Raw genomic sequence first — 10,021 nt, 5'->3', positions numbered from 1 at the left:
TGACCGAGTTAGACATAAGGTATGGATATCCCCAGCTTTTTGATAGTTCAGGTACCTTCTTTCTCTTTACGTTAGAGGACGAACGTGTATTTAAGTGGCGATGATGTAACGACCTAGTCGGTCATTTTGAGAACCAATGCTCTATTTTGTCTGTCGTCCATTCAGAAGCTCTGTAATAATTACTGACTTGCTTGCAAAATTTTAAGTCAAACGGATGTCATTTGGTTCACTTTGGTAGAAGGTTTCACTTTGAAAATTCCAGCATTCAATTATTTGGATAAATTGTTTATTTTCGGAAAACGTGCTCTAATTGGCAATCAGAAGATTTCGTTAGATTTGAAATATTTTTTATGACCGGTCGGAATTGACGGAGCTAATTTTAGAGTTCGTTTGGTTGGTTTTTGACAATTAAGTCGGTTTTAGTATTTAATATGCCTATTTATGGGGAAAAGATGGTTACAGAAAGAAATAAGACCCGAATTCAAAATTTGTTGGTTCCGTTAACTTTGATTGATGTTTATGACTTGCAGGAATGGATGAGTCCATTCCCGAAGCTTCCGGGTGAGTTTTGGATAAGGAAAAGGATATTTTGGAAATCCTTAAGTTAAGAAATGAAGAAGTTTGACAAAGTCAACACCGGGGGTAAATGAGTCTTTTTTGAAGTTTTGTTGATCCCATAAGGTCCGAAATGTGATTATGACTTAGTGGAGTCATTGATTCGGTTCCCGAAGGGTTGGGGTGTGATTTGGGTCATTGGTTGAGAAACTAGTTAAGTTAAGGAATTTGAATTGACCACGGTCAACATCGGGTCAAGACGACCCCATGTCGATGTTTTGAAATTTTCAACAAGTTCGTATGATGATTTTGGACTTGTTCGCAAGTTTGGGGAGATTCCGATGAGTTTCGGATGGATTTGGGTTGTGTCGTGCTCGTATTCGATGTTTTCGTTGTAGTTTCTTTGGCCATCAAGGATACCATTTTGATCAAACGACCTTTGTTTTGTGTTTTGATTGAACCATTAGATCCGTATCGTAATTATGAAGCCATAGCAAAAAAGAATCATCGCATTCGACTTCGTATGAGGGAGTTATAGTCATTTTAGCGCGGACAGCTATTGTTGTACCTAGTGTGGTCGCAGAAACGTACATTTAGACGAGGAAACGGACCCACAGAAGCAGATTTTTGGCCACGAAAGTGAAAATCGCAGTGTATTAAAAATCATACTTCGTCTATTTAGTATTTTGAGCATATCTTGAGTTCTATAGCTCCATTTAAGGTGATTTTCGCAGCATTGTTCTCGTCTCAACAAGGGGGCAAGTATCTAACCTTTATTTGGTTGTCGATTTTATCCATGTTTGGTTGGGAAAAATTGGGGTTTTGAACCCAACAGTTGAAAAGTTATAAATCATGGATTTGAGGATCAAGATGATGGCTTTTTGAATAGGTTTTCTAGATCTAGAGTAATTATGTTATGGGTAAACTAATTTTAAAATAAATTTCTAGCTTGCCCTTTACGTTTTTTGGGTTCATTTTTGTCACGACCCATTTTAGCCTAGGTCATGCGGGCACCTACCTTTCCCACCTCGGTAGGCGAACCTTTAGCTCAACATTCACAATAATAGAAAATAGCGGAAGAAAATAAAATAACGTAAGTCTCACAATATAATATAATGTTAACAAGTGCGGAAGTAAATGAAATCCACCCCAGTATCTGGTCTGGTCATACAAGAGCATCTAAATCCGAATACTAAAGTCTGAATAATAATACATAAGTAGTCTCAAATCATGTCTCTGAATGGAAAGCAAGACATAAGTAATAGAAGAGTCTTCGAGGTCAGCGGACGCCATGCTCACCCTGGAAAACTCAAGTGGAAGCTGAAGAGTCGATCAGCCACGAGTCAGAGAAGTAGATCCGACCTGATACTCTACATTCATAAAAGAATGCAGCAAGTGCAGGTCAGTACAAACAACAGTACTGGTAGGCATCATCGGCCGACTAAGCATAGTTAACACAATTCAGAAAATAAAGCAGATAAGCAAATAAAACAATCAAGCATGAGACAATATAATCGCAACCGAAATCCGTCATCACCTATGTAAGCATCTAAACCCCAATATGATAAGTCCTAGTATGCCCGATCCAATCTGATCACCACAATAGAATCGACACAATCCAATCATCACAATGGAAACATCACAATACCAACAATCACCACACTCATCAAGTAATAATGCAATGCAGTGCAATAATGGTATGAATGTGATGCCGTTCTATGCAAATAAGGTGTACACATGTACTCCGGACGGAAATATCGACAGCTCGGTAGCACAACCCAGCATGACTCGCGAAGTCTAAGTGCCACCCATCCCGGATCTTTGCCCAACAAACAGACAGGACCCTGGCTAATTGCTCACAGGGGGAGTCTCACCGGCACCACCCTGGGGGACCCGCGGAGTCCATGCACTAACAATGATTCCGGGATAACATCGGAATCGGCCATGCAACAACGATGCCCGAATATAACCATCGGACATTGGGCTCCTCACAGTCACTCAAAAGAGTTTGTGAACTATCAGTTTCACAAATCAATGATTCCGGAATTGAACCTCGAACATCGGCCTTCTCACAATCACTCAAGTAAAGAGTTTATCAAATATCAGTTTCATATAAACAACGATTCTGAAATGGATCTTTGGACATCGGCCTTTTTACAATCACTCAAGTAAAAGAGTTTATCAATTATCAGTTTCGGTGAGTCAATGATACCGGATCATCACCGGGTATCGGCCATGCATGAATATGAGAGAATGCATGCAATACATATATCAATCATCAACAATCATGTTTAATATCACAAATACCACAACGAGGTATGCCAACAATGTATCGCCTCACAACACCACAGGGGGTATGCCAAAATATATCAAGTCAAGTACCAACAGTGGGTACGCCAACACATATCAATAACTCAAGTACCAACAGTGGGTACGCCAACATATAACGAGCACAACTACTAAAAACGGTATGTCCATTTTATCCAAATCAGGATGACAAGCAGGACTCGATATCTATCAACTATACATGGCATCAAGCCAACACAATTAATCAATCAAACACACATAACAGGGTGGCTAGCCCCAACACACATCAGGGCCCAACCTAAGGGAAAATCCATCCCAACTTCATACCCGAAGATTCACATGCTGTCTCCGACCTCATAATCTAAATATGTGATTCACTATACGAAGTCTCATCAAAATAAACCATAACCTACCTAGACTGTCGAACCGCAACACCAAATAAGTCACTCTATTGCCTTGCCCTTCCTCTGAAGCTCACAACCAAAGTAGTTTAAGAATAATCAAATTCTAAATTAGAAATCATGAAGAATGATACTAATATTGTTATGATATCAATTAGATCCATTTTAACCCTAGAAATTGGGGAAACCGGCCCATAGGGTCAAACCGGGAAATTTGCGAGCAAAAAACCAAATTAAGTACTAGGGAATCATAGCCCAACCATTAACGGTTGATTTAACTCAAAAATTGGTCTAAATCTGATTTCAAGTAAAAACCCCCAATTTGGGTATAAACCCTAAGTCTCCAAATCCGAAATTCAATGTTAAAATTGGGAGATATATGATCAACAAGCATAGATTCATCAAATTTTAGCATTAACATCATCAATTTATCATAAATGAACCTAAGGAAAAGTTTCCCAAAACCCTCCTCCAAATTTCATCTCTGGGGAAATGTTAAAGGGAAGGGAAAAATGATTGTGATTAAGGAAGAGTAAAGGATTAGGAAAATTTTACCTCCAAGAATTTATTCAATTTATCTCTAAGAATTCCATTTCGACAAAAGACCCACACCCAAGTTCCATAGCTTTTGGTTCGCTATCCCGATCATGATTTTCCTAACCCCAGAAGGAAAGGTACTTCCCTTTTGGGCCGGTTGTGGGCGAGGAGGGATTCGAACCCCCGACACCGTGGTTCATAGCCACGTGCTCTAATCCTCTGAGCTACAGGCCCCACCCTGTTACACCCCGTATCATCGAAGAAGCACTTATCAAATTTGAAACATAAGTACGTTAAGTTGTGGTTAAGTAAAATCACTTTGGAATGTAAGGAGTAAGCATTATTAAGTACATTTAAGGAGTAAAAGATGTATATAAGGTATATCAGAAGGTTTTATAAGGAAATGAGAGGAAGAAATGAAGTAGTACGACTTGGAAAAAGAATGAGTAAAGTTTCGTGTCAAAATTTTGGTCCAACTTGAGGGCAGAATATCTCTTAGCATATCAAGTGTTTTAAGGTGTTTCAAAAGCTTAAAATGAAGTTCGTCGAGTCTAGTTTCTAACGCAATAAGCCTATTATTGATAGGACGTCAGAGTAAAGAATTATGGACGTTACAAGTTCGGCTAACAGAACAGAAACACGTGCTACAGTACTGCTACAGTAACTGACCTGCTACAGTATTGCTACAGGAATTTGAACCAATATAAAAGGGGCTTGCCCCTCTCTTTTTCAGCCCAACCTCTTCCAAATTTCTCTAGAAAGCTCCCCAACTCCCAAACCCAAATTTCAAACCTAAATCAGCTATAATTCCCGAATTCCGGTCCAGGCAACGTATAGTTGCGAGTATAGAATCGTATAGCGATGCGTGTGGTTCAAGTTTAAGGTGAAAAAAGTGAAGATATAGCGATATTATCGGATTAAGGTATGAATCTCCTATTATTAATGTTAATTTTGGTTTATTTATGGAGATAGAACCGTTAAATAGCTGTATAATAATACTATTGGTGGAGATGTAGATAAATATTATATGGGAGGTTTTATGGAGTATTTGGTATTGAGAATAACATGGTTGATGTTAGTCTTGTTTTTGTTATTGTTGGTTACTGAATTATAATTTCGGGCTAGGCATATAAACAGGGGAGATGCTGCCCGAATTTTGGCAGAATTTAAAAGGGATTAATTTAAGGGCTTAAGGTAAGCGTATGATAACGGTCCTAATAGTAGTATTAATTTTATTAAATATAGATTGACGAGCTTGGAAAGACAAGCGTGCAGTAGTTAGAGTTAAGGTGACCGGAAAGGTATGTTAAGGCTCGTCCCTTTCTTTTAAAGGCATGATTCCTATGGTATGATTCCATAAGTGTTCCCATAACCTCCTTGATTTCAAAAGCTAGAAGTTATGACTCTTAAAGCTTCTTATGATGTTAAAAATGAGAATGTTTTTATGAGGATTATGTTGGGGATGATTTTATGCTTAAAGGTCTCAAATATGATTTCAACGATGATGTGAAAATATTAAGCTATTTCATGATTTTCTCGATTTATTTCATTGTTGTTGATCTCACCTTATAAATTGTTCCTTCAAGGTGGGATAGAGTGATAGTTTTTATTTGAACTCCTATGCACGCCATGAGTATAATATATGTATAGGGCTATTTTGTGACATTACAGAGTTCTATTATTTCATTTTGATTATGCACTGCACTCATTTTCATTCTTCATGTATATATAAGGCACAGTTGACAGAGGGTGACGCTGTGACCTTTGTTGTGTGTATATATGGCACAGTTGACAGGGGGTGACACTGTGGCCTTTGTTGTGATGTGTATATGTATGGCACAATTGACAGGGGGGTGTGGCCTTTGTTGTGATGTGTATATATATGGCACGATTGACGGGGTGACGCTTTGTAATACCTTGTTGTGATGTGTATATGTATGGCACAGTTGACAGGGGGTGACGTTGTGGCCTATGTTGTGATATTTCTATGGATATATGCGTTTCTTTGATATAACTGTACTGATGCATTTATTTTGCCCATTCATTGACATGTCTCAAATGTTTTCCAGGATTTTATGTATATGTTGATTTCATGCCTTACATACTCAGTACACTATTAAATCGACCCCGCTTTCTTCGGGGTCGCATTTCATGCCCGCAGGTACAGACGCTCAGCTTGGTTATCCTCCGGCTTAGGATTTCTGCCTAGCTGCTCGGACAGCTCCATTGTCCCGGAGCTTGAATTGTTTTGGTACAGATCTTTTTGCATAAACTTTGTCATACACTTAGAGGTCTGTAGACATGTGTGGGTCGTAAATATATGGTTTAGTCAGTTATACAGATGTAGTTCGTTTTGGATATTCCCATGTATAGTGGCAGCCTTATCGGCTTGCGTATTTTGTTATGTATGGTTAACCGTGACTCCTCATGAGACAGGTCCATTATGATATATGGCATTTGAGTCCACTGCATGCTTTTACAGATTTCCATACTGTCCTTAGTATCAGTCTGATTATCTCTAACAGGTTCGTATACGAGTGTCCAACTCTGGCACTAGTCACAGCCCCTCGGGTTGGGTCGTGACACACCCCATCTCCGCTGGATCTGTTCCCGGAGTTTCTCTAAGCTCCAATACCGAGATATGAAATAATAAGGGTCTAAGACTTATTTAAGATACATTTAATGAAATATAACTGCCCGTCACCGCCACTGCTGTTGGAATGCCGCTACAGCGGCTAAGTTATCGCCACAACGGTCGACCCACATCACACATGACCGCCTCGGCGGTTATCACACCGCCACAACAATGCCGGCGGGCGGCTCTGGTGCCGCCGTTACGGGCACCAGAATTCCCATAATTTTCTAAGTCCTCAATCGAATTTTTGGGTTATTCTCGAGGCTATCTCCTCACAACCCGACCACATAAACCTATACAAAAATACGCTGCGAACTCGCTCGTGGTCTCAAAATTTCCAACGGAGGTCTCGTCGACCGAGTCAACCCCCGATGCCGAATTCTTATCTCCCATCTGATGTCCCGAAATGCATCCGAATGCATTAGGAGCCAAACTAAATACATGTACAGGTTCTAAACGACCATCCGAACCTCTCGGAATCGACAAAACTCTGAAAAAGGTTCGTTTGCCCAAAAGTCAACTTCGGGTCAAACCTTTTCACTTAAAGCCCATATTTTTACCAAAGTTGCCCGAATCCGGTCTAGACACCCCGGGAAGCATATCAGCGGTCCCCTCGGGTCAAAAGCGAGCTAATCAATGCTCGGGAACGGGCGAAAACACCGAAAGAACTATAACGACCAAACGGGTCGTTACAATTTTTGAATTCTGAATCAAAGTATTGCAATATGGGTATCATTTGACTCATTTAAACTCGTAGAGTACTATTTTGACTGTATTGAACCTAATTTTGCAACAAAATTCAAATTTTACCCTTTGGGGCTCGGAATTGGTTTTTTGAATGACTTTTTGGACCTGAATTATTATCCTAGCAATATGGTTGCCTACGGACTCGTATACTTACGTAGATTCCATATTTGAATAGTTTGGGATCGTTCGGAGGCATTGAAGAAGGGCAAGGCCGTATGGTGATCGCTTGAGCTTCGAACTTCAAATCAGGCATGACCTTAACTTGAGCATCATGGTTAGTTTAAATTGGACTAATAAGAGGGGATAATAGGGTAAATTAAGGGAGTCCCAATACTTGTTAGGTGTGAGCACTTGAATGGGGTACCGGTGCCATGATATGGGTACAACAACAGCAACAACCCAGTGAAATCCCACAACGTGAGGTCTGGGAAGGGTAGAATGTATGCAGACCTTACTCCTACCAAAGTAGGACGGCTGTTTTCGAAAGACCCTCGACTCAATAAAAAGCATAAAAAGAGGTCAAATAAGGCTAAGATATGGGTATTTGTGTAATTTCCATTATATAGTCCGGTCTGAATGCCATGCTTTGGGCATTAGCTGATAGCATAGATTGATTTGTGTCTCTGATTAGGTTATGAGGTCCGTTATGTATTGCTTCTATGCTTATTGCATGTCTTATCTGTGATTATATGTTCTCATCATTCGTAAATACTCATTTAAAAGTGGATAAGTGCTAAAGATTGAGTCTTTATTGCTTAGCTTGATTGCTTATTATGTTGCATGTCGTATTCATGCTTATTATAGTATCTCATGTGCATTTGAGGATACTTGTGAAAGGTCCTAGGGGAACTGATTCCTGACGAAGTGATGATGATATTTTGAGCCAGATTGGCTAAATGACAGGTAATGTGAGCCTAAGGGATGAGTATTGTGATTTAGAGCCTACGGGGCAAAGTATTAAGATTGGAAGCCTAAAATAGCTGAGACCCGATGTGATCTGGGAGATCTAAGAATTTCGGGTTGGTATATGGACCTCGCGAGCCCCCATGAGTCACGATTTGTTAATGTTCGAACATGTATGTGCCAGTGATGGAAAGGTCTTTCATTGCATTTCATATCATTGAATATCATATGACTTCATTGATTACTTGGTTGTGATTTGCTTGAGTTGTTGCACGATTTACCTTAAATGCGTATTTGAAAACTTGACGGACTTGTGGATTAGAAGCTTTCTCCTAGGCTTATAACTTGATATTGTTGAGATTATTGTGATTAGAATTATTATGGACTAATAGCTGTTAAGTGTGAAAGTAGTAATCGTAGGTCAACCCTCGTCTCCGTTTTCGTTAGGGTCGGTCGACGATGCTGCTGAGTACACGTAGTTTCCCGTACTCACGCTACACTTGTTGTACCTTTTGTGCAGATTCTATCCCTATCGCTAATGTGGATTGAGGCTTCATCGATCGTTGAGGAGCCTATCTTGGAAGATTCGGGGTGAGCTGCTAGCTGATCCGGGGCATCGGATTCTTCTTGTTCTTCATTTACTTATTTATATCTCCTTCTTTCTGACAGTGTATTAGCTATTATCTCAGACTTGTATCAGTTTCTTAGTGGTTCTTGTACTAGTGACACCAAGTTTTGGGTGGTTGTACATATTTCGCATTTTTATGATTATGAGATTTAGTTTCTGACACTTAAATGACGTTATCTATTTATTTCCGCACAATATACTCTTTAAAATTGGCTTAATCAGTTGTAGATGGTTCGCCTACCGGGTGAGGGTAGGTGCCTTCACGACTTTGTAATTTGGATCGTGACAATGTAGTACCTTATTCAGTGAAATTCATACTCCTAGAATCACATGTATCTACACTTGCCGGAATCTTCAAAACTTCTGGTGATTTTTTTCTAATTCATCATCTTTATGCACTTCTTTTGTTATTACATCACCTATATTTTCATTATGCACCTGTTCAGGAGCCTTATCCCTAGTTGCCAATTTTTCCCCTTCATCTCCACCTTCTTTCTGTTCAGCACTCAACTTCTCATTGTTTTTAGTAACTACAATCTGCTTTTCTATCATGTTGTCACGACCCGACTAAGGCCATGACGGGTACCCGACGCTAACCACCGAGCACCACTCATTCTATTACTCATCCTGCGTTCATTCATATTTCTCATGCTCATATTCATAGAAAACTATTTTCATTTGAAACATATTCACTTTATGTACATAAGCCCTTCGGCTACCAAAAAAAAAAATATATATATATATATACATACATACATACATACAATAAGAAATCGTGAGACCATACTACCCACAACTACGCATCTACAAGCCTCTACTGGAGTGCTAGACATAGGGACGGGACAGGACCTCGTCATGCCCAAAACATACATATATCAAAAGAATCAATCAATGGCACCTCCGGGAAAATGGAATGCTCTCAAATAAGCTAATAGCTCCTATGAGTCTGGATTACCTCACTGTCTACCTGTGGGCATGAACACAGCGTCCAAAGAAAATGGACGTCGCATTAACATTTTACTGAGTATGTAAGGCATCAACAACAATGATACATCAATGAAATAGGGAAGCATCAAATGAGGAGCAATATGTATCTGACTATCAATCATAAAAGAAATAATACATGCTGGCTTACTTCATAATCATCATCATATCATGTATGTACATATGTATAAGTTGCCGACCATATAGGTACGGTGTGATAATCATTAGCTCGCGTCTGGCCCTTCCCGTCCGGGTACCATCTCATGCCGCCCACTAGGTGCAGCGTCTCCGCCATGCCATCTAGACATGGTGTATACGTCGCCC

At 39.8% G+C, this 10,021-nt stretch overlaps 1 non-coding gene across 1 annotated transcript; it reads right to left on the bottom strand.

Annotated features, from left to right (window-relative positions):
• Positions 1 to 3,960: 3,960 nt before the first annotated feature.
• On the bottom strand, positions 3,961 to 4,039 carry TRNAH-AUG (transfer RNA histidin (anticodon AUG)). The gene has a single exon. It is a non-coding gene; the product is annotated as a tRNA-His (tRNA).
• Between the last annotated feature and the right edge of the window lie 5,982 nt (positions 4,040 to 10,021).

The sequence above is a fragment of the Lycium ferocissimum genome, chromosome 1 (genome assembly GCF_029784015.1).
Source record: "Lycium ferocissimum isolate CSIRO_LF1 chromosome 1, AGI_CSIRO_Lferr_CH_V1, whole genome shotgun sequence".
NCBI classification, from domain to species: Eukaryota; Viridiplantae; Streptophyta; class Magnoliopsida; order Solanales; family Solanaceae; genus Lycium; species Lycium ferocissimum.
Note: the sequence above shows the minus strand (reverse complement) of the source record. Positions and strands in the feature narration are given on the sequence as shown.